The sequence below is a fragment of the Piliocolobus tephrosceles genome, chromosome 4 (genome assembly GCF_002776525.5).
Source record: "Piliocolobus tephrosceles isolate RC106 chromosome 4, ASM277652v3, whole genome shotgun sequence".
In the NCBI taxonomy this organism is placed as follows: Eukaryota; Metazoa; Chordata; class Mammalia; order Primates; family Cercopithecidae; genus Piliocolobus; species Piliocolobus tephrosceles.
The window spans coordinates 82210880-82237787 of NC_045437.1; positions in this window are offsets into that span (position 1 = coordinate 82210880).

A 26908-nucleotide genomic window follows, 5' to 3' on the forward strand; every position below is an offset into this window, starting at 1 on the left:
AAAATATATATATATATATATATATATATATATATATATATATATATGTTCAAAAATAAAACACAAGTGTTCAGTTTTCACTGATAAATGTTAATCAACCATTCAAGGTGAAACTATCTATTTTCTACAAACTCTTTCAAAATAGTGCCAAAAAATGAACACTTTTCGATTCACTTTACGAGGCCAACGTAACTCTGATACCACAATCAGGCAAAGACATTACGAACAAATTTTCCCTCATGACGAACAATTATATGTGTGTGTGTTGGCGGGGGCGGGGGAGGGGGCGGGGGGGTGCGGTGGGGCGTGAGAGAGAGAGAATCTTGCCTGGTCACTCAGGCTGGAGTACAGTGGCACAATTTCGGCTCACTGCAACCTCTACTTTCCAGGTTCAAGCTATTCTGCCTCAGCCTCCGGAGTAGCTGGGATTACAGGCATGCACCATCACGCACGGCTACTTTTTGTATTTTCAGTGGAGACAGGGTTTCACCATAGTGGCCAGGGTTCTCTCAAACTCCTAACCTCAAGTGATTCACCCACCTGGGCTTCCCAAAGTGCTAGGATTACAGGCATGAGCCACTGCGCTAGGCCATGATTAATAATTCTTTAAAAATATATTTTCAAATATATTTAGCAGTTAAAAAATATAAAATCCTATCAAATCAAATAACATTTATCTCAGGAATGCAATGTTGGCATAATATTGGAAAAGTTTTTAGTGTGATACTTTATGTTAAAATAAGGGATAAAAAATATGATTTTATCACAATAGATGTAAACATTTTAAAAAGCAATGAACAAAAGTCATCACTTCTTTTTGATTATAATTCTCAGCAAACTCATATTAAATAGGAATGTTCCTACCTGATAAACAGAATCTACGAAAGATCTACAGTCGGCATTCATCATTCTGTATTTTTATTTTTTACTATATACTTTTTGCCTTTGCATTATTATAGACTTTCTACATATACTATTTGCCTTTTTCTTATTAGAACTAAACAGTGTGTTCTTTCAGTTTCCATTTTTTTTTTTCCCCCAGGGAAATATGGTTGAAACAGCAGAGATCAGTTGGCCACCCCTGGGTCAATCAGTGTGGTTTAGTGGCTAGACTGTAAGAGTTACTGATAGGCACTCAAAAATTGCTGAAACGTGCATAATCTGATTTTTAAAAACGCAGTGCATACATTACTGATGAAGTAATGATACATTGTTAAGTGTCAAGAAAATCTCTCTTCTTGCTCAGAGGAGCAAGAAAGGTTTCATGTCAGGGATAGAAGTCTTTTGAATAATAAAATTCTAATCCGGTATCAAAATCCCAACTTCAGTTTTTCTTCTGCTTGCCTTGGCGTAGGTAATAGGCTTTTTTCCAAAGCAGTCTTAATTGAAAGCGTTAGAATAACAGCCCATTTTTTCACCATTGATAATGCCTATAAAAGGCAGTCACTTTAGAATTAACAATTTATTTCACCATACTCAGAAACTTCTGTGCAGGAAACTGGCGATTAATGACCAGCACCAACGAAATAGAACACAATTATTAGTCAAATTATTTGTAACAGTCTTATACTCATGTAGGCACTCTCTCAAAGATGGACGTTTCTTCCTCTATGATATTTTGTAAGCTATACTATTTCACTAACTTTGTAAGAAACTTAACTACAGAGTAATTACAGAAATTTAGTGAGTTACATCTGTCTGCATGTTGAACATACAAAAATGACATAATTTTATTAAATAACAATGATTAGAATTTTCCTATGACAAAAATAAATGGTCAGTTTTTGTTTTCACAGATACCTTTTTAAATATTTATTTAAATATATTAAGCCGTTTTTTTTTTTTCTTTTTATAAACAGGTTCTAACTCTATTGCCCAGGCTGGAGGGTAGTGGTGCAATCACTGGCTCACTGCAACCCAGAGCTATCCGGGCTCAAGCGTCTTCCCACCTCAATCTCCCCAGGAGCCAGGGCTACAGGCATGTACCTCCTTGCCCGTTTGTTTTTTTTTTTTTTTTTTTTTTTTTGGAGAGATGGATTTTGCCATGTTCCTCAGTCTGGTCTTGAAATCCTGGGCTCAACCAACTCACCTGCCTTCACATTCTAAAGTGCTAGGATTACATGTATGAGCTACCACGCCAGTCGGCAGCAAGCCTTAAACTTCATTATCCACTAGTTCAAAATATCAGGGAGCAAGTACATAATTTTCAGCTCCTGAAAATTAATTTTCTTGTTACTTTTATTCTAAGATATATATTTGTTTTTATTATAAATGAAACAAAAACAATAAAAGATACATTGGCATAAAAATTACATCTAGAGCTCTATGTTTTTGTCTCATTTTATCCTATTTTTAAAAAAGGAAATTAGAAAATTAAAAATTATATGTATTTATGGTATATAACATAATGATATATGTATAAATTGTGGAATGACTAAAGCTATTTAATATACACATTACATCACATTATTTGTATGGTGAGGACACTTAAAATCTACTCTTTTAGCAATTTTCAAGCATACAATATATTGCTAATAACTATAGTCACTATGACATACTATAGATACCTTTCCAAACTAAAATGTGCCTTTCCACCATCATCTCTCCAATTCCTCATGCAAAGTCACTGATAACCACCATTTTACTCTCTTTTTCCAAGTAGAACTCACCGTATTTACTTTCTTTTTTCATCATTTGGGTTGCCAATAATTATACATTAAAAAAATCAAATGAACTTGTTTTAGACTACTAACATAGTCTAACTTTCACTATTATTCCCAGCCTCTAGTAACCATCATTCTGCTCTCTACCTCTATGAAATCAATTTGTTTAGTTCCCACATAAGAGTGAGAGTATGCGGCATTTGTCTTTCTGTGCCTGGCTTATTTCACTTAACATAATGACCTCCAGTTCCATCCATGTTGCTGCAAATGACAGGATTTTCTTCTTTATTATGGCCAATAGTATTCTACTATGTATATACATCACGTTTTCTTCATTCATGCATTGATAGACTTTTAGGTTGATTTCATATTTTGACTATTGTGAATAGTGTGCGATAAACATGGGAGTGTAGATATCTATTTGATATGTTGATTTACTTTTGATTTTATTGATATATTATGCACTAGCAAAATTGCTGGTAGTTTTAATTTTGTTTTTGTTTTTTTTTTTTTTTGAGAAACTTCTATAGTATTCTCTTCAGCAACTGTAGTAATTCACTTCTCCACCAACAGAGTATGAGCTTTCCCCTTTCTCCACATCCTCACCAGCATCCATCATTGCCTTTTTAATAAACGCCATTTTAACTGGGTGAGGTAATATCTCATTGTAGTTGTGATTTGAATTTATCTGATTATTACTGATGTTGAGCATTTTTCTCATACCGTCCTGCTATGTATGTCTTCTGAAAAATATCTATTCATATTTTTATTTATTTATTTATTTATTTATTTATTTATTTATTTATTTATTTTGAGATAGAATCTTGCTCTGTTGCCCAGTCTAAAGTACAATGGTGAGCTCATAGCTCACTACAATCTCAAACTCCTGGCCTTAATTGATTCTCCTGCCTCAGCCTCTCCAGAGGCTGGGACTGCAAGTGTGCGCTACCATGCCTGGCTAACTTCTTAGAATTATTTCGTAGAGATAGGACCTCACTATGTTTCCAGAGCTAGTCTTGAACTCCTGGCCTCAAGTGCTCTTCCGGCCTCAGCATCTCAAAGTGCTGAGATTGCAGGAGTGAGCCAGTGTGTCTACCCTTGTCCAGTTTAAAACTGAATCACTTTTTTTCTGTTGAGTTGTTTGAGCTCCTTATATATTATTTCTAGTTATTAATCTCTTGTCACATGGAGAGTTTGCAAATATTTTCTCCCATTCTATAGGTTGTCTCTTCACTTTGTTGATTGTTTCTATTGCTGTACAGAAGGTTTTTAGCTGATATAATCTCATTTGTCCATTTTTGCTTTGGTTGCCTGTGCTTTTGAGGTCTGTCTTAGGAAATCTTTGGCTAGACTAATGTCTTGGAATGTTTCTCCAAGGTTTTCTTCTAGGAATTCCATAATTCCAGGTTTTAGATTTGAGTCTTTAATTTTTATTTGATTTTTGTACATGGTGAGAGATAGGGATCTAGTTTCATTCTTTTGCATATAGTTGTCTAGTTTACTTAGCACGTTTGTTTGAAAAGACAGTCCTTTCTCCATTGTATGTTCTGGGCAACTTGGTCAAATATAAGTTGACTGTAAGTGTACGAATTTGTATCTGAGTCTTCTATTCTTTTCCATTGGTATATGTGTCTGTTTTTATGTCAGTACCATGCTATTTTGATGACTATAGTTCTGTAGTAAATTTTAAAGTCAGACAGTGTGATGACTCCAGTGTTTTTTGTTATTGCTCATAACTGTTTGGTTATTTGGAGGCTTCAGTAGTTCCATATAAATTTTAGTATTAAAAAAAATTCTGTGAAGAATGTCATCGAAATTTTAATTGAGGTTACATTAAATCTATAAATTACTTCGTGTAATATTGTTCACTTTTACAATATTAATTATTCCAATCCACGTGCATGCAATATATTTCCATAATTTTTGTCTTTGTCAATTGTCAATTTCTTTTATCAGGCTTTTATAACTTTTGTTTTATAGATCTTTCACTTCTTTGGTTAAATTTATTTCTAGGTATTTTATAGCTATTGTAAATGGGATTGCTTTCTTGATGTATTTTTTTAGATTATTTACTTCAGTCGTATATAAATGCTACTGATTTTTGTACATATATATTCTTACTACTGAATTTGTTTATCAGTTTTTACAATTTTTGTGGAGTCTTAGGGTTTTTCTAAGTATAAGATTATGTCATCTATGTAAGATTATGTTTCTTTGATGCCCTTTGTTTATTTCTCTTGCCTAAATATTTTAGCCAGGACTTCCAGTACTATGCTGAATAAAAGTGGTGAAAATGGGCATCCTTTTTAAATTCCAGATCTTAGAGAAAAGGCCTTCGATTTGTTCTTATTCAGTAGGATGGTAGCCGTGGGTTTCTCATATATGGCTTGTTTTTGGATATTTTCCTTCTATAACCAAGTGGATAAGTGTTTTTATTATAAAAGGATGATGAATTTTATTGAATGCTTTTTCAAGCTGATCATATTGATGATTATATGATTTTGTTTTTGGTTCTTGTAATGTGATGTATCTCATTTTTATGTATTTACATATATTGAGCTAACTATTCTTGCACCATTTCATAATGGTGAATAATCTGTTTAAATGTTGTTTGGTCTGCCAGTATTTTCTTGAGAATTTTTACATCCATGTTTATCTGGGATATTGTCCTACAAATTTTTTCATGTTGTGTACCAGTCTTGTTTTGGTATCAGGGTAATACGGACCTCGTAGAATGAGATTGGAAGTATATCTTTCTCTTCAATTTTTTGAAAAGTTTGAGTGGAATTGCTATTAGTTCTTCTTTAAATGTATAGTAGAAATGAGCAGTGAAGCCTTCAGATCCTGGGCTTTTCTTTGATGGGAGACTTTTTATTGCTGCTTCTATATCACTACTTGTTATGGGCTTATCAAAGTTGTCCATTTATTCATGGGTCAATCTCTGTAGGTTGCATGTGTCCAGAAATGTACACAATTCCTCTACGTTTTCCAATTAGTTGGTGTATTATGAGCGAATGCTTCTAATAATCTGTAGTGATTCTTTGTATGTCTGTTGTTATATCTTCTTTTTCAACTCAGATGTTATTTTTTGGGGTCCTTCTCTTTTTCTTAGTCTAACTGAAGGTTTGTTAATTTTTTTTCAAGAAAAACATATTTGCTTTGCTTATCTTCTGTAATTTGTAGTCTCACATTTATTTATTTCTGCTTTGATCTTTCTATTCAGTCATTCAGAAGATATATATTGAGCCCTTAGCACAATCTATATGTTGTTTTAGACTATGTGAGAATTACAAAAATAAATCAAAGTATTAATCAGAATAGTATCTAATTCTCAGAAACTTCACAAAGTTTAGTTATTAATAGTAGGTTAAAAGTGGTAAGTGCTTTTTATATTTTATAATATTTATTTGTAACTTTTGTGGGTTGTAGATGTTTTCTTAAATTTCAGCTTTAAAAGTTTCATAGGGTACAGGAGCAGGTTTGTTACATGGGTATATGTGTCTGAACTTTATTATTTCCTTTATTCTAATAATTTTCGATTTAAATTGTTATTTCTTGTGTAGTTTCTAGAGGTGCATCATTAGATTGTGTATTTGAAGTCTTTCTATGTTTTGATATTAGTGTTTATTGCTTTTCAACTCCCTCTTAATATTGCTTTTGCCATATTGAATAGATTTCAGTGTGTTGTATTCTTTTGCATTTTTGTCAAGAAACTTTTAAATTTCTTTCTTAATTTCCAAATTTACTCCATTAGTCATTTAATAGTGTGTTATGACTGGGCACAATGACTCACATCTGTGATCCCAGCACTTTGGGAGGCCGAGGCGAGCAGATCACAAGGTCAAGAGATCAGAGATCGAGAATATCCTGGCCAACATGGTGAAACCCCGCCTCTAGTAAAAATACAAAAATCAGCTGGGCTTGGTAGCATGCGTTGTGATCCTAGCTATGTGGGAGACTGAGGCAGGAGAATGACTTGAACCCTGGAGGCAGAGGTTGCTGTGAGCTGAGATCGTGCTACTGCACTCCAGCCTGGCAACAGAACAAGACTCTGTCTCAAAAATAAATAAATAAATAAAGTGTGTTATTTAATTTCCATATGTTTGTGAAGTTTCTGAGGTTCCTCTTGTTTTGATATCTAGCATCATAAGATATGGTCTGTTTTGCAGAATATTCCATGTGCTAATGAAAATAATGTATATTCTGTAGCAGCTGGGTGAAATGCTCTGTGTTAGGTTTACTGGGTCCAGTGTACAGTTATCTCTGATTCACTTCTTTTTTGATTTCTTGTCTGGATGATCTGCCCATTATTGAGAGTGTTAAAGTTCACTACTGTTATTGTTTGCAATCTATCTCTCCATTTAGATAGATTAGATCTATTAAATATGCCATTTAGATTTAGATTACATCTATTTCAAGATCTATTTTAATATCTTTAATTTGGATTTTAAAATCTATTTAATATCTTTAATTTAGATTATATCATTTTATTATTTTATCATTAAATCTATTTTCTTTGTATACTTGAGAGTTCCAGTGTTGTTTGCATAGTTATTTATAATCGTTCTATCCTCCTGCTGAACTGACCCCTTCATAATTATATGGTGACATTCTTTGTCTTTTATTATAGTCCTTAATTTGTAGTCTACTTTATCTAATATAATAAATATAGTTACTCTTGCTCTTTTTTCATTTTCAGTTGTATGAGGTATCTTTTTACACCACTGCACTTTCTGTCTATGTGAGCCTTTAAAGGTTGATTTGGTTTAATGTAGGCAGAATATAGTTAGCTCTTATTTTGTTTTTAATCTAGTCAACTTCTCTATGCTTTTTAATTAGATCATTGAATCAATTTGCAGTGAGTGTTTTTGTTGATAAGTAAGGACTTACTATTTCTTGTTTTATGGTTGTTTTGTAACTACTCTCTTCTCTTTTTAAAGTCTTCTGTTAGGGTGGATATTTTTCTGATAATATGTTTTAATTCATTGCTTTATATTTGAGTGAATTCATAATAGGCTTTTGTGTTCTGGTTAACATGAGGCTTGTAACAAAATATAGATATAACAAAATATTTTTCTCTGGTCGCTTTGAAAAATATTTTTACATTCTCTCCTGGTTTGTATGGATGGTTCTGTTGAGAAGTCTGCTGCCAGATGAACTGAAGTTCCTTTATTTGTTATTTGCTTCTATTCTCTTGCTGCTTGTAGGATCTTTTCTTTTCCTTGACATTTGAGAGTTTGATTAGTATGTGCCTTGAGGTCACTTCATATCTGTGTGGCTTTTTCTGGCCTTCTTGTACCTGGATACTTATATATTTCTCATGTTTGGGAAAATTTTCTATCATTATATTTTTGAATAAGCTTTCTGCCTCGCTTTTGCACAACTCTCTCTTGAACACCAGTTTTCTTAAATTTGGTCATTTAAGGTAATTTTCTATTGTAGAAAATTGTAGGTCTCCTATCTTAATCCCTTTTTTTAAATTTTATTTCCCTCTGACTGTGTATTTTTAAATAGTCAGTCGTCAAGATCACTGATTCTTTCATGTGTTTGACCCCTTCTGTTTTTGAGAGCCTCTAATAAACTTTCAATTTCAGCAAGTGTATTTCTCAGTTCCAAGATTTCTGAGTTTTTTTTTAGTATTTAAATTTTCTTGCCAAATTTCTCTAATAAATTATTGAATTGCTTTTCTTTGTTATCTTAGAGAAGACTGAGTTTCTTGAAAATTTATATTCCAAATATTTGTTGAGAGAGCTCATATTTGCTGTTTCATTAGCATCAATTACTTGTTCCCTGCCTTGCCCATTTGAGGATATTATGGTTCCTTGTAAGCTGCTGTTTCTTGTGAATGTATGTCTATGTATTTTCAGTAAAGTATTAGTTATTTATTCCAGTATTCTCTGTCTTGCTTATCTGGCTATTTATCAGACATATTTGTTTAGTGGGTTTTTTTTAACTGCTAGGTGACTGCTTTCTTTATGGCTCTAGCTGGCACCTTAAGCCAAGGTTCACCTCAGCTGTAATAGACAATCAATGTGCTGCCCTTCTTTAAAGGCAGCACATTGTTTCAAAGAGGATATCCTGGCAGCTTAAGAAGGTTGGCTAGAGGTTTGTGTGTAAGTGACCTGTGAAACAAACCTACAGCATGCTGCTGCTAAACAGCCACTCTGATTTGCTGACATTTGACATTTGATAGTTTCTAGAGCTGAGGATAATAGTTCTACCTCCCCGCTTTGTCTCCTCCTGCTTTCAGGGACATTTCACCCTTCAGACAATTGTGATGCTTTCCAGGCATTAAGTCAGGGACAAATCTTCTACTAGCGAATCCAAGATGATGGGGAAGTTGGCTGTCCACCACATTCTCACTATTTCCAGTGTACAAATTATGAGTTTCAGGAAAAATTTTAGGCATTTGATGTCAGAGAGATTGTGGGAAGGCATTATGAGGATTGAAGTGTAACTATCTTAGCATCTGCTTGGAAATTTTTCCACTTCTCTGTGGAACTGTCTCAGCTTCATATTTGAGATCTGAGATATTGCTGGTGAAAACCTCAGTGCAGTGTATTTGGTTTTGTTTTTTTTTTGTGGGGGGGAATGAGGCCAGCCTGCTTCTATGCCACCATTTTGGAGCCAGATGTCATATATATTTTAATCAGACTAAGAAAGTATCTACAAATTATAATCTGCAGTGTTTCATTAATTGAAAACACTCAATTTGTGTGTCTATTTTGTGGTAGGTGCTTGATAGTCAAATAAATAAACGAACAATGAAATGAAATGAAAAGCTTCCAACAAAATACAGTTAATTAGTGGTTTCAAACAAAGTTAGTGGCAATAGACATAAGCAGAGGGAACCTAAGGAAAAAAATTGAAGCGTGTAAATGCATTTCTTGCTCAAGAGAATGATGAGCTTTTGCTGAAATTAGAACATAAAGAGGACATTTTCATTTAAATCTGGAAGTGCAGTTTGATGCCAGATTGTGGAAAGTCTTGAATGTGATATAGAAGAGTTTGGATTAGAAAAGATCTAAAGGTTGGTAAGGGGAGCAATGTAATCAAATATTAGTTTTGGAAGGAAAACTGGCTAGCTTGTGGAACATATTTTAGAATGAGTAGAAACTAGAACAGAAAGACTCATTCCTTAAGCTCAGACAAGAGACAATCAAAACTTATATAAGTAAATAGAAATATTTAAGAATAAAATGCTTGAATTTTTTATGTAATTCTAGGAATGATTTAAATAGAGGGAAAGGAAGAGTTGATGAAGAATTGGGTAGGCAGGTTGAAGGGAAGAAATGCACACAACCTAGAAAATCTAAGAAAATCCAGAGATTCAGATGAAAAGTTGAAGAGGACAGAGAAGTAAATAAAGGGAAAATAGGAAATCAGAATTTATACCATCTTTTTTCTTAAGAAATTAATACTTTTTTTTTTTTTTTTCTGAAAAAATACTACCAATCGTTTCCTCTACAGGATGATTTTACCAAAACACACTCAGTTAAAATTTGACCTTTTAGGGATGGCAGCATGCAACACTGATTCCAGAAGCTTTAAAGTCTAACAACTAGATCGTTTTCCTGAATTCATGCATTTTTTTCTGACCATATCCATTAAACACTACTTTAAAATTTGCTTTAGTATTAGCCAAGGGCTTCTAGTAAACACATTTGCCTTCTTTAAAAGGTGACTATCATAGACACTTAAGTCCTAAGTAATTGGGATATTTGAATAGCCTGAATTTTATTCATGGAGATTTACTTTCAATTTCCATTAACTTTAATAGGAAGCCGTTACCTAATTGGCATGAATGATTGATAATTCAGAATAATTCAAGATAGTGTTACAGCAATTGATATTTTCTGTTACAAATGTCAAAAACATCTATTTAAAACTAAATATGCATCATGTTGTGTATTCCTAGGTAATGGTTCACATGGGCAAAACTTCATTTTGTAGTTAATTTTAAAACTAAAAAAAGAAATAGCATCGAACCCATTAAAGATGTTAAAATAGTTTTAGTAAGTAAAGCTATTTTGATACTCAGTTCTTATAATTAAGAAGTGCTGAATAGCCTGGAAAGTTATATAAGAAAAATACTCTTTTTGATATCTGAATATATATTTAAACAGCAAAAATAAATATTATTAGCATATGCAAAATATAAAATTAAACATAAAGCCTTGCTCTTAATATGAGATTTTTTAATGTCCTTAAGAATTTGTATCATTTGTACCATTTTCAAATATATAAGATTGGGAAGCAGAAAGAAATACATTTGAATTTAATTTGTAGGCTAAATATTAAGTGATCATATATACACAGGAATTTATGAGTGTCAGTGTATGTTCATCTGTAAGTAGTTATAGAAAAGTAAACAAGTATCACTGCAATGATAGAACCATTATATTCTAGTTTAATTGTTTAATTTGTGTATTTAACATTTATAGTTATGTTTTTCAACCAATTTGTGCAAAATGAATTGTGAAATAGTAATTAATAAAGTATATCCTACCTCCCATTTGCCAAATATTTCATGCTGCAAAATTAGGATGCTATAAAGAAAAAGTCTGTTCCTAGAAATAGTTATCAGATCTTTATATAATGAATATCAAATTATAACTTGTTGACTTAAGTACTGACCACATTTCCAAATTTTAAAGCCATTTTATTGTTATAATGGAAATACATTAAATTGTTTGTTATTATTCTGTTTTCTATAGACAACTTCATAAAAGGGTAATAAATAGAACTTATACTTATCATTGTTTTTATTAGAAGCAACCCCAGCTATGATAATTATTCTACTTTTCAGATAAGACCTGTGACTGTGACCAAGAGACAGAGAAACAGATAAAAGTGATAAAAATAAAAGTGATTGAAGTCTTCTAGGTCGATGTTTTCTCAAAAGTCAATGAACTGTCAGCTCATCTGATATTTTGTTTAAATGCAGATCTGACTCAGTAGGCCTGGGGTAGAGGATCTAGGATAGCCTTTCTGTCACCATTCCAGATGATAATATGACTGATCTAAGGACAATACTTGAGAAGCAAACCCATTTTTCCTAATTTTCCAAAAAGATAAATAAATTCAGCTAAATTTGATGATTCCCAAATACCATAAAATTGATCGTGAGCAGACTCCAAACTATATCATATCATTTATCTTCTATTAGCAATTTGTATACATTTTTATTTTTCTAAGTATCAATTACATTATTTTCTGTATCGCAACATTTATGTTTTATTTAAATTAATTTAACTGGAACTAACTAAATCAATATTAGCAAATATCTTAACCAAGTTTAATATTAGTGAAGAAAGAACAGTACATTAGGTAGAATATTGAAAACTCATTAAACATTACGTAACCTGGGAGGCGGAGCTTGCAGTGAGCTGAGATCCGGCCACTGCACTCCAGCCTGGGGAACAGAGCGAGACTCCGTCTCAAAAAAAAAAAAAAAAAAAAAAAAAAAAAAAAAAAAAAAAAAAACATTACGTAGTGAGTGGAGGAATATTGGGCTGTGGTAATGTGATACTTTATTTGAATCTGTAATGGTTAGGTTAATTTGGAAATACTTATTGTGTCTCAGTTCTGGTGTAATGATCCAATTCAACTGGCACAAAAAAATTCATTTGAATGTAATCTTTAAACCTTTGTACATATTTTCTCTTGTGAGTTTAGTTAACCATGCCAAGTCGTTTCAACAGAGTTCCCTACTGGTATAGATATTTTCTTTAGCCTGTAAATGAAGTCATTTGTGACTTAGAGTAAGGTTCCTGCTAGGTCTGCCAGCTTGCTTTAAGCTAGAATGAGAACACATGAATGGTTGACTTATGTTGATGTAAACTGTAATTTGAATATGTTCCAATCTTTCCAAAAGCTTTCAAAATGTGTTTTAGTATGAAGTTGGATAATTATGTATTGTCTTCCACTAATAATAGATATAAATTCAGCACATTTAGAAAGCCTGCATGAAAGTGTCAGTTTACGGAATGATATTTATATTAGCAAAAGTAATGCATTTCAAGGAAAAAAAAAAAAACAGCAAAGTAAGTGGAAACACAACTACCTTTTGGATAACTTCTTTCTGGCAGAAAATTTCCACTCATATTTTTACATATCTTAAGGAAAGTAGTAACCTGTCAGTGAAAAGTAATTGGTGATCTATAGTACATGAAACTGTTTGTCAACGGGTTCGTGTACATGCCAATGAGTCTATATAAATAATATTAACTGTATCATAGGAGAGGACTTGGGTCATGGTGTCTCCTAAGTTATTTTCACATTTTGCATGAGATGTAGAAGTACATCACTGACGATAAGTAAAATCGAAAAAAAAAAAAATCTCAAGATCCCTTCCACTTCCCACTTTTGACTTCTTAAGGCCCTATATTTGGTCCAATTCTTCCATAACAACCAATTTCTAGATTTTTCTAGCCTTTTTTCTCACCCAAAACAAGAGAGGACATTTGTCTTAAAATTTCAACTTGATCTTCTCTTGACACAACAATCTGTTCCAATGCATTGGTGATTCACACTTGTACATTTTTATCAATAACTGAGATGAAATTATGGAATACAAGTTGACACAGACATAAAGTACTGGATTTAGGAACTAAAGTATACAATATTTTCATTCACTCAACACATTTATACTGTTTGTTTAAGATATTCAAAACATTGTGCTTGATATGATGGAAATGGTAGTGGCATAAATGATATTTTATATTTTTCAAACTTAGAAAAACAGTAATAATCACATAAATTTTAGGCATCTTGAAAATCAATTGGACAGTACTGTATATTTTAATGTGAGATGTTTTGGGAATCTATAAATTATATAACTGACTATAAGTTGTGTCTGTTTATAAAACTATATCTGTGGAAAGGTAAAAGGCAGGGTTATGTGAGTCAGATGTTTCATTCTATGCATTTTAGTATTACAACTTTGTATAGAGAGAATGCAAGTGCATTTACTCTGGGACTAGTTCAGTACCAAATGAAACATAGTATGTTTGGAAATCTGAAAAATGCATATTTAATTATGTCTCAAGCATTTATATTTTAATATTGCTAGGATCCAAGAAGACTCCAAATGAATCGTTGGTTACATAAAATCAATCTAAGATTCTGAGTTAGGAAAATATACTCAGAACCAATTGTACAAGCACACACAGACATACACACACACACACACACATAGATACACACACAGAGGTATGCATACACATTCTGGTCATTGTTTTTGTTTGTTTTTCCCTAAACCTCACAATGGACAAAATGATAAAAGCATGTTAGAGCTAAAATAGACGAACTTTTAAATAAGTTAGCAGCAAATAAGAAACTGCCCAACAGCATAATTTGGCCCTTAATGCCATTGGCAACATTTCTGAACATCTAATAATTATACACTTGAACCTCTTTCTAGAGTTCAACACGAAGTTAAAGCTCACCTCAGGGCTTACTAAAAACTTATGCTTAGTCAAATCTTCACTTTTCCTGCATGGCTAGGAGGAACACTGATTTACTTAACCTTGTAATCTGTCACCTCAACTGCAATATTCTTTATACTGGCTTGTTCCACTAAGAGGGGAATCATGTCATACTGATATAAATTGACTTGTGCCTATGTCTGCTCCAATTTTGCCACAAGCAAAACCACAAAATAGTATCACTTTATTAGTATTTATTTTCTTTTCAGTTACATCACAGAAGTCATTCTCTCCAGATAGATAGATAGATAGATTTAGAGACAGAGAAAGAATAACTTCTGTGATATAACTGAAAAGCAAATAAATGCTAATAAATACTTGTTATCAAATATATATGTGTGTGTGTGTGTGTGTGTGTGTATATATATATATATATATATCTCAGTTGTATTTTTAAACTCTTTTAATTCAGTAGCTAATTCAAAAAATGTCTCTTAAGATAGATCACCACTATTTTAATTAATATTTCTTGGTGTATCAGCTTTCTATTTAGCTGCAAAATTTTATTCTAATTACATTCTTTCCAGGAAGCTATGTAAATCATTGGCAGATTTAATACTCTGAGCATACATCTTCTCTCCCATTGAAAGATTTCTGGAGTTTATGTACAATTAACTTACTAGCAACCATATCTTTGTGCCTGTGATTCAGAATTTTATAATATTTAGAGACATCCGCTGCCTTTAAAAGAAAATCCAGAAGAAAAACTGTTTTTCAATTTTTACTTTTTCTTAACCTCTATCTCTGACTGCAGGTTAATTTCATTTAGGAGGATGAATTGGACTTTAGGGAAAAAAAAAAAAAACAACTTAATTCTATACAATGATTTCATTTGATGACTACATATCAAAGACCAGATTTCAAATAGGCATGGAGAGTCCTTTCCTTCTCTGTGGCCCTGTTGTATATCAGTACCAGCACAAATTCCTACTTTCTTTATTCCAATTTATGTCATATGTGACTCCTTTCCCTTTGAACTCAATCATACTATTCCTCTTTGCTGTTGTTGTTGTTGTTCAACAATTTTCCATTACCCTATTCTAGTTAATTTCTTGCTAACCTACTAGAAATTAATTTATAACAGGTTAGCCAGAATATAATTAGAATAGAATACAATTTAATTAATTTGTATGAACTCTTAAGACCTAAAAATATTTAGAGCAAAATGTTTCAGTAAACATTTGTTAAATGAACTTCTCATTTATCATAAAATAATAGCATTTCTCTATCAATATTCCTAATATATGGACCCACTATGATGTATTGCCAATTATAGTAAAGCTATATTGCCCTGGTCAAATTCTTTAATCTCTCTGTGACTCAGATTCTTTGTTGTGAAATTAGAACAAATATAATATTTATTTTATAGGTTTATTTTGAGGAGTAAATGATATACATATGCAATATTTGGACTGCCTACTGGCAGATACCATTTATAATAATAATAAAAAAGACTTTTCCAGCCAAGCACAGTGGCTCATGCCTATAATTTCAGCACTTTGGGAGGCTGAGATGGGCGGATCACCTGAGGTCAAGAGTTTGAGACTAGCCGGGCCAACATGATGAAACCCCATCTCTAGTAAAAATACAAAAATTAGCCGGGTGTGGTGGTGCATGCCTGTAATTCCAGCTACTCGGGAGACTGAGATAGAAGACTCCCTTGAACCCGGGAGGCGGAGGTTACAGTGAGCCGAGATCGAGCCACTGCACTCCATCCTGGGTGGGGGAGTGAGACTCTGCCTAAATAAAATAAAATAAAACAAAACATAAAACATAAAAATACTTTTCCTAACGTGTCACCTTTAGTTAGTTCTTTGGGAAACTAAGAATGGAGCAGACATGTGGTGTGGATAAAGTCAAGTTTAGTAACTGAGAGTGAAAAAGGCAAAGGTCAGAAATAATAGTAACATTTCAATGGTTGAATAGAATGTAAAATAAAAATATGGGAATATAGGCAGGAACTGAATTTGAATTATGTACAATTGAAACAAAATGGAAAAGGAAATTGGCAGAATCACAAGACAGGGGGATATTTCCCAACTGCTGCTACACAGATTGCGGCAGAGAGGGAATGAGAGAACTGTTATAAACAGTCTAGAAAATAAATGTATAGTAACTTAATCAATACCACAAATCCCTTTTGCCAAAAAGACAACTCTCTTTTAGACAAAGTGATCCAATTTTGATATAATTCAGTTGAGGGGATACAACATAGTACATCATAATTACTGTTTTGTAATAACACCAAAAAACAGCTCAAATATTACATTATACATTTCCTTTTGCTTTTTTTTCACGGTAAACCTGACTTCGAGTGAGAGATATTTACCTTTTTATACATTTATCTTTGTTATTGTTGAAGTTGACTTTGCATATATTTACCACATATTATGAAATTCCTACCTCAGAGCTTTACAACCAATCCCATTAAATTAAAGAAGAATAAAAACTCTGTATTTTAATACTGTGTGTTGTGTACCAGTAGCTGCTCCCAGTCTGTTACTTGTATCAATCCATTTGATTCTCACTACAGTTCACTAGAATACAAATGAGGGGAGAGGACAAAGGTTATTTGGCTTTAGAGCTCATGTTCTTGATTATTCTGCCACTCTAGCAAACAAATAAAATGGGAGCTTGATGATGAACATAGAAATTAAAATATTATCTTGGAATCGTTTATGAACTGAGAAGTAATTTAAAGACAGCTCATTTTATTCCATACCTCTTTTATGTTTTTACTCTATTACGTACATTTTATATAGACAATAAAATGAACCAAAAGAGAGTTATTTGGGTATGTTTAAGTGAGAAGGTCAGGACCACTCTTCCACACCAAAATAGCACACTCACAATCCAAGCACCACTCACCTTGGCATGGACATGGTAGAAAATGAATTTAAATTAAATTCATTTTCTTTGAATTAATGGCTGCAGATGGACCAGAGCTTAGCTATATGGAATAAGTTTAGCTCATTCCTGCTCTAGAGAGAGCAAAACTAATTGTGTTGCATTTCAGTGTGTGATTAAAAGAGGATAAATGTAACATACCATACCTAGTGGCACTGGTCTGTGGCCAGGACACACAATTGTAATAAAGTTCCCTTTCTTCCAATAATTCACAGTCACTTTCTTCCTCAATGACAACATATCAGGAAGGAGAGCTTTTTCCCAACTGGTTACTTTTTTATGGGATTAAATGAGAGAGAGCTGAAATAATAAATACTAATTATCTTACTAGGAGAAGAAAGTTTAATCAATCAAAATAATCTTTTCTTTTTCTGAGATATTTTAAATTAATGCATGCCAAATTTTAGGTGTAGCACAGACAGAGTTATTCTTTTCTCTTTGTTTAAAGAGGAGAATATCAAATAATATAACCAAATGACCAAATTCAGTTTGACATTTGTTTTATCCTTTTTATCTGAATACTAAGTTTAAATAATGATAGTCAGGATTTTAAGATATTTTGTGTTAAAAAGTGTTTAAATACTAAAACCTATCATTTAAAATATTGCATTGATATAGAGAGTATTTCCATTTAATGTTATCATGGCCATTAGGAAGCCATTTCTTCCTAAGAAACTCTCTACTCCTTTACTTTTGTTATAGTGTGAGCCAATTCTTCCTAATATTCATTCTACTGGCTCTATCCCTCTGGAGAGCCCTAAGTAATAGAGAAAGAGGTTCTAATAGGCTCTAATAAAAAATGTGGACAACATGAAAATGAAAGACAGGTAATGTAATCAAAGTGGTTAATACTCTAAGAAAGAATCAAAAGAAAATCACAAAAATCAAAGAGGATGAAACAGAAGGAATACTGTCTTTGACTGTATCATCAGTAGACTGGACATGGCTGAAGAAAAAAAAATCAGTGAGCTGGAAGATACATCAATAGAAACTTCTCTAACTAAAAACAAAGAGAGAAAAAAAAAAAGAAAAAAAATAGAAACCAGAATATCTAGAAAGAGATGTAACTACAAAGTGTAACATATATATAATGAGAATATTTAAAACGAAGAAGAAAGAGTAAAGGCCAAGAAATATTTGAAGTAAAATTGGCTCAGAATGACAGTTACCAAACCACTGACCCAAGAGGCTCAAAACAAACCAAGTTGGCTAAATAACAAAAAATTGAACCTTGGGATATAATACTCTAATTACAGAAAATCAAAGACATAAATAAAAAATTAAAGAAGCCTTGCTTTACCTGTAGAGGAACAAGGTTAAGAATTACATTGGACTTATCAGAAATCATGTAAACAAAAGGAGAGGGAAATAAAATATAAAAAGTGTTAAAAACCAATAACCATAAATTGTGTATCCAGTGAAATTATCTGTCAAAAATAAAGGAGAAATAAAGACTTTCTCAGACCAAAAAAAAAAAAAAAAAAAAAAAAAAACCCTGAAAATATATATGAGAAAAAATAATTAAGGATAAAACAAAATATCTAATTTTGATTCTTCTTAACTGATATAACAGATAATAATTTTCACTGGTGATCATAACTAAAAGATAAATGAAATGAATTACAACAATGATATAGAAGATAGAGAAGAGAAATTGGGAATACTCTGTTATAATGTATCTGCACTCTCCTTGGTGGAGTATAGTGTTATTCAACAGTGGATTTCGATTAGTTGTAAATGTATATTGTAAACACCAAAGCCATCACTAAAAATCGAAGAAAAATATCTTTAAAATAACAGACAAAAGACACCATCAGAGAGAAAAAGCAAAAATTCTAAACTATATGTTGACTACAAGAAATTCACTTTAAATTGAAAACATTGATAGATTAAGAGTAAAAAGAGGAATAAAGATATACTACGTTGACATTAATAACAAAAAAGCTGGAATAGCTGAATTAATTTGAGAAAAGCATACTTCAGGCTGAAATTATTAGGGATAAAGTGGGGTATGACATAATAATGAAGAGATTCTGGAAGAATATTTAAAATGAAGAGCCTCTAGAACCTCTAGAAGAACCACTTCATTATTATGTAGAATATATAACAATCTTTATTGTTCATATATAACAAGAATATGTAACAATCTTTATTGTTTATGTGACTAACGGTGTCAAAATAATGTGAGACAAAAACTGGCAGAACTTCAATAAAAAATAAATAAATCTACTACTGTAGTTAGAAATTTTAACACACCTTTATTAGTAATGGACAGATTTAGCAAGTATAAAATTAGTAAGCTTGTGGTTAAAATGACCAGCAACATCAATCAAATTAATCTAACTGACATTTATAGAATTTTTTATCCAACAACTGAATACACATTCTCTTCAAGCATACAGGGAGCATTCCTCAAGACAGACTATATTCCAGGCCATAAAACACACCTTAACATATTTACAAGGAAAGAAATTAAATGAAGTATGCCCTCAGATCACAAGGAAATTAAATAAGAAATCAACAACAGAAAAATTACTGGAAAATCCCCAAATACATTAAACTGTGAAACACACAACTAAATAACATATAGGTCAAAGAAGAAGTCTAAAAAATTTTAAAGTATTTTGAAATAAATGAGAAAAATCAATTTTTTTCAATGCAGTAAAAACAGTGCTTAGTGGGAAGCAACACATTGAATAAATAGGGAAAAAGAACAATAAAAAAGTATGATGTATTCTTCCTTTGTAGGAAATTAGAAGAAAAAGAGCAAATTAAATCCAAAGTAACATGAAAAAAAAGAAATAGTAAAAGTTACATCAAAGTTTAGTGAAAGTAAACACATGAAATCATTATAGAAAAACCAAACAAAAACTCTTTTTTTTTTTTTTTTTGGAAAACGTTAAACTGACTAATCTCAAGGCAGGCTAATAAAAAAAATGAAAAGAGACAAAGAAGACACAAATTATTAATTTCAGAGACGAAACAGGGCCCAATGCTATGCTGACAAATTTGAAAACTTTGATGATATAAACCAATTTGTTTAAAGACACAAGTTACGACAACTCACATAAGAAAAAATATATAATGTAAATAGGCTTATAGCTATTAAATATATTAAATCAATAATGAATAATATTCCAAAACAGAAAGCCTAAGTCTAGATCATTTCACTGATAAATTATATGACACATTAAGGAAAAAATAATACTTATCTACAATGTTTTCTAGGTAATTGAAGCAGAGAAAATACTTTTTTAACTCATTCTGTGTGTTCAGTAGTACCATAAAAAGCAAAAATCAGACAATAAAAATTATTTTTCAAAAAACATACCAACATATCTCATAAACATAGATGCAATGATTCTCAAAAAAATTATCAAATTGAATTTAACAATGTATAACAAGAATTATGCATCATAACTAAATCTACTTGATAAAGAATATCTACCAAAAAACAAACAAACAAAAAAACTACAGCTAACACGCTTTTTTTTTTTTTAATTATACTTTAAGTTCTAGGATACATGTGCATAACATGCAGGTTTGTTACATATGTATACTTGTGCCATCTTGGCATGCTGCACCCATCAACTCGTCAGCACCCATCAACTCATCATATACATCAGATATAACTCCCAATGCTATCCCTTCCCCTCCCCCCTCCCCATAATAGGCCCCGGTGTGTGATGTTCCCCTTCCTGAGTCCAAGTGATCTCATTGTTCAATTCCCACCTATGAGTGAGAACATGCAATGTTTGGTTTTCTGTTCTTATGATAGTTTGCTGAGAATGATGGTTTCCAGCTGCATCCATGTCCCTACAAAGGACACAAACTCATCTTTTTTATGGTTGCATGGTATTCCATGGTGTATATGTGCCACATTTTCTTAATCCAGTCTGTCACTGATGGACATTTGGGTTGATTCCAAGTCTTCGCTATTGTGAATAATGCCGCAATGAACATACATGTGCATGTGTCTTTATAGCAGCATGATTTATAATCCTTTGGGTATATACCCAGTAGTGGGATGGCTGGGTCATATGGTACTTCCAGTTCTAGATCCTTGAGGAATCGTCATACTGTTTTCCATAATGGTTGAACTAGTTTACAATCCCACCAACAGTGTAAAAGTGTTCCTATTTCTCCACATCCTCTCCAGCACCTGTTGTTTCCTGACTTTTTAATGATTGCCATTCTAACTGGTGTGAGATGGTATCTCATTGTGGTTTTGATTTGCATTTCTCTGATGGCCAGTGATGACGAGCATTTTTTCACGTGTCTGTTGGCTATATGCATGTGTTCTTTGAGAAATGTCTGTTCATATCCTTTGCCCACTTTTTGATGGGGTTGTTTGTTTTTTTCTTGTAAATTTGTTTGAGTTCTTTGTAGGTTCTAGAGATTAGCCCTTTGTCAGATGGGTAGATCGCAAAAATATTCTCCCATTCTGTAGGTTGCCTGTTCACTCTGATGGTAGTTTCTTTTGCTGTGCAGAAGCTCTTTAGTTTAATTAGATCCCATTTGTCAATTTTGGCTTTTGTTGCCATTGCTTTTGGTGTTTTAGACATGAAGTCCTTGCCCATGCCTATGTCCTGAATGGTATTACCTAGGTTTTCTTCTAGGGTTTTTATAGTATTCGGTCTAACATTTAAGTCTCTAATCCATCTTGAATTAATCTTCATATAAGGAGTAAGGAAAGGATCCAGTTTCAACTTTCTACATATGGCTAGCCAATTTTCCCAGCATGATTTATTAAATAGGGAATCTTTTCCCCAGTTGTTGTTTTTCTCAGGTTTGAAAAAGATCAGATGGCTGTAAATGTGTGGTATTATTTCTGGGCACTCTGTTCTGTTCCATTGGTCTATATCTCTGTTTTGGTACCAGTACTATGCTGTTTTGGTTACTGTAGCCTTGTAGTATAGTTTGAAGTCAGGTAGCATGAGGCCTCCAGCTTTGATCTCTTGACTTAGGATTGTCTTGGCAATGTGGACTCCTTTTTGGTTCCGTATGAACTTTAAAGCAGTTTTTTCCAATTCTGTGAAGAAAGTCATTGGTAGCTTGATGGGGATGGCATTGAATCTATAAATTACCTTGGGCAGTATGACCATTTTCATGATATTGATTCTTCCAATCCATTAGCATGGTATGTTCTTCCATTTGTTTGTGTCCTCTTTGATTTCACTGAGCAGTGGTTTGTAGTTCTCCTTGAAGAGGTCCTTTACATCCCTTGTAAGTTGGATTCCTAGGTATTTTATTCTCTTTGAAGCAATTGTGAATGGAAGTTCATTCATGATTTGGCTTTCTGTTTGTCTGCTATTGGTGTATAGGAATGCTTGTGATTTTTGCACATTAATTTTGTATCCTGAGACTTTGCTGAAGTTGCTTATCAGCTTAAGGAGATTTTGGGCTGAGATGATGGGATTTTCTAAATATACAATCCTGTCATCTGCAAACAGGGACAATTTGACTTCTTCTTTTCCTAACTGAATACCCTTGATTTCTTTCTCTTGCCTGATTGCCCTAACCAGAACTTCCAACACTATGTTGAATAGGAGTGGTGAGAGAGGGCATCCCTGTCTTGTGCCAGTTTTCAAAGGGAATATTTCCAGCTTTTGCTGATTCAGTATGATATTGACTTTGGGTTTGTCATAAATAGCTCTTATTATTTTGAGATACTTTCCACCAATACCAAATTTATTGCGATTTTTTAGCATGAAGGGCTGTTGAGTTTTGTCAAAGGCCTTTTCTGCATCTGTTGAGATAATCATGTGGTTTTTATCTTTGGTTCTGTTTATATGCTGGATTACATTTATTGTTTTGCATATGTTGAACCAGCCTTGCATCCCAGGGATGAAGCCCACTCGATCATGGTAGATAAGCTTTTTGATATGCTGCTGGATTCGATTTGCCAGTATTTTATTGAGGATTTTTGCATCGATGTTCATCAGGGAGATTGGTCTAAAATTCTCTTTTTTTGTTGTGTCTCTGCCAGGCTTTGGTATCAGGATGATGTTGGCCTCATAAAATGAGTGAGGGAGGATTCCTTCTTTTTCTATTGATTGGAATAGTTTCAGAAGGAATGGTACCAGCTTCTCATTGTACCTCTGGTAGAAGTCAGCTCTGAATCCATCTGGTCCTGGACTTTTTTTGGTGGGTAGGCTATTAATTATTGCCTCAATTTCAGAGCCTGCTATTGGTCTATTCAGGGATTCAGCTTCTTCCTGGTTTAGCCTTGGGAGAGTGTAAGTGTCCAGGAAATTATCCATTTCTTTTAGATTTTCTAGTTTATTTGCGTAGAGGTGTTTATAGTATTCTCTGATGGTAGTTTGTATTTCTGTGGTGATATCCCCTTTTTCATTTTTTATTGCATCTATTTGATTATTCTCTCTTTTCTTCTTTATTAGTCTTGCTAGCAGTCTATCAATTTTGTTGATCTTTTCAAAAAACCAACTCCTGGATTCACTGATTTTTTGGAGGGATTTTTGTGTGTCTATCTCCTTCAGTTCTGCTCTTATCTTAGTTATTTCTTGCCTTCTGCTAGCTTTTGAATGTGTTTGTTCTTGCCACTCTAGTTCTTTTAATTGTGATGTTAGGGTGTCAATTTTAGATCTTTCCAGTTTTCTCTTGTGGGCATTTAGTGCTATAAATTTCCCTCTACACACTGCTTTAAATGTGTCCCAGAGATTCTGGTATGTTGTATCTTTGTTCTCATTGGTTTCAAGGAACATCTTTATTTCTGTCTTCATTTTGTTATTTACCCAGTAGTCATTCAGGAGCAGGTTGTTCAGTTTCCATGTAGTTGAGCGGTTTTGATTGAGTTTGTTATTCCTGAGTTCTAGTTTGATTGCACTGTGGTCTGAGAAATAGTTTGTTATAATTTCTGTTCTTGTACATTTGCTGAGGAGTGCTTTACTTCCAATTATGTGGTCAATTTTGCAATAAGTGTGATGTGGTGCTGAGAAGAATGTATAGTTTGTTGATTTGGGGTGGAGAGTTCTGTAGATTTCTATTAGGTCCACTTGGTGCAGAGTTGAGTTCAATTCCTGGATATCCTTGTTAACTTTCTGTCTCGTTGATCTGTCTAATGTTGACAGTGGGGTGTTGAAGTCTCCCATTATTATTTTATGAGAGTCTAAGTCTCTTAGTAAGTTTCTAAGGACTTGCTTTATGAATCTGGGCACTCCTGTATTGGGTGCATATGTATTTAGGATAGTTAGCTCTTCTTGTTGAATTGATCCCTTTACCATTATGTAATGGCCTTCTTTGTCTCTTTTGATCTTTGATGGTTTAAAGTCTGTTTTATCAGAGACTAGGATTGCAACCCCTGCTTTTTCTTGTTCTCCATTTGCTTGGTAGATCTTCTTCCATCCCTTTATTTTAAGCCTATGTGTGTCTCTGCATGTGAGATGGGTCTCCTGAATACAGCAAACTGATGGGTCTTGACTCTTTATCCAGTTTGCCAGTCTGTGTCTTTTAATTGGACCATTTAGTCCATTTATATTTAAGGTTAATATTGATATGTGTGAACTTGATCCTGCCATTATATTAACTGGTTATTTTGCTTGTTAGCTGATGCAATTTCTTCCTAGCATTGATGGCTTTACATTTTGGCATGTTTTTGCAATGGCTGGTACCGGTTGTTCCTTTCCATGTTTTGTGCTTCCTTCAGGGTCTCTTGTAAGGCGGGCCTGGTGTTGACAAAATCTCTAAGCATTTGCTTATCTGTAAAGGATTTTATTTGTCCTTGGCTTATGAAACTTAGTTTGGCTGGATATGAAATTCTGGGTTGAAAATTCTTTTCTTTAAGAATGTTGAATATTGCCCCCACTCTCTTCTGGCTGGTAGAGTTTCTGCCGAGAGATCTGCTGTTAGTCTCATGAGCTTCCCTTTGTGGGTAACCCGACCTTTCTCTCTGGCTGCCCTTAACAGTTTTTCCTTCATTTCAGCTTTGGTGAATCTGACAATTATGTGTCTTGGAGTTGCTCTTCTCAAGGAGTATCTTTGCGGCATTCTCTGTGTTTCCAGAATTTGAATGTTGGCCTGCCTTACTAGGTTGGGGAAGTTCTCCTGGATGATATCCTGAAGAGTGTTTTCCCACTTGGTTCCATTTTCCCCCTCACTGTCAGGCACCCCAATCAGATGTAGATTTGGTCTTTTCACATAATCCCATACTTCTTGAAGGCTTTGTTCATTTCTTTTTCCTCTTTTTACTTTAGACTTCTCCTGTCACCTAATTTCGTTCATTTGATCCTCAATAGCTGATCCTCTTTCTTCCAGTTGACCAAGTCGGTCACTGAAGCTTGTGCATTTGTCACGTATTTGTCGTGTCATGGTTTTTATCTCTGTCAGTTCGTTTATGGCCTTCTCTGCATTGATTATTCTAGTTTTCCATTCTTCCATTCTTTTTTTCAAGATTTTCAGTTTCTTTGTGCTGGGTACGTAATTCCTCCTTTAGCTCTGAGAAGTTTGATGGACTGAAGCCTTCTTCTCTCAACTTGTCAATCATTCTTCATCCAGCTTTGATCCGTTGCTGGCGATGAGCTGCATTCCTTTGGAGGGGGAGATGAGCTCTTATTTTTTGAATTTCCAGCTTTTCTACTCTGCTTTCCCCCACATCTTTGTGGTTTAATCTGCTTTTGGTCTTTGATGATGGTGATGTACTGATGGGGTTTTGGTGTGGGTGTTCTTCCTGTTTGTTATTTTTCCTTCTAACACTCAGGGCCCTCAGCTGTAGGTCTGTTGGAGATTGCTTGAGGTCCACTCCAGATCCTGTTTGCCTGTATATCAGCAGCAGAGGCTGCAGAAGATAGAATATTGCTGAACGGCAAGTGTACCTTTCTGATTCTTGCTTTGGAAGCTTTGTCTCAGGTGTGTACCCTGCCGTGAAAGGTGTGGGGTGTTGGTCTTCCCCTAGTGTTGGATGTCTCCTAGTTAGGCTACTCAGGGGTCTGGGACCCACTTGGGCAGGCCGTCTTTCCATTCTCAGATCTCAACCTCCATGTTGGGAGATCCACTGCTCTCTTCAAAGCTGTCAGACAGGGTCGTTTGCATCTGCAGAGGTTTCTGCTGCTTTTTTTGTTTGTTTGTTTAGCTGTGCCCTGTCCCCAGAGGTGGAGTCTACAGAGACAGGCAGGCCTCCTTGAGCTGCTGTGGGCTCCACCCAGTTCGAACTTCCCAGCAGCTTTGTTTACCTAATTAAGCCTCAGCAATTGTGGGTGCCCTTCCCCAGCCTCCCTGCTGCCTTGCCCTTAGATGGCAGACTGCTGTGCTAGCAATGAGGGAGGTTCTGTGGGCGTGGGACCCTCCATACCAGGTGTGGGATATAATCTCCTCGTGTGCCGTTTGCTAAGACCCTTAGTAAAGTGCAGTATTGGGGTGGGAGTTACCCGATTTTCCAGGTGTTGTGTGTCTCAGTTCCCCTGGCTAGGAAAAGGGATTCCCTTCCCCCTTGTGCTTCCCAGGTGAGGTGATGCCTTGCCCTGCTTCAGCTCTTGCTGGTCAGGCTGCAGCAGCTGACCAGCACCGATTGTCCCACACTCCCTAGTGAGATAAACCCGGTACCTCAGTTGAAAATGCAGGAATCACCTGTCTTCTGCATAGCTCGCACTGGGAGCTGGAGACAGCTGTTCTTATTCAGCCATCTTGCTCCACTCCCTCGCTAACACACTTAATGCTGAAAAACAACAAACTATTCCCCAAGTCAGAGGCAAGGCAAGAATATCTCCTCTCACCACTCTTATTAAACATTATACTAGAAGTTGTAGTGAAAGAAATTTTTGAAAAGGAAATAAAATGTATACAGATTGAAAGGAAAGAAATAAAACCTCTGTTTGCAGATAACATGTTCATTCA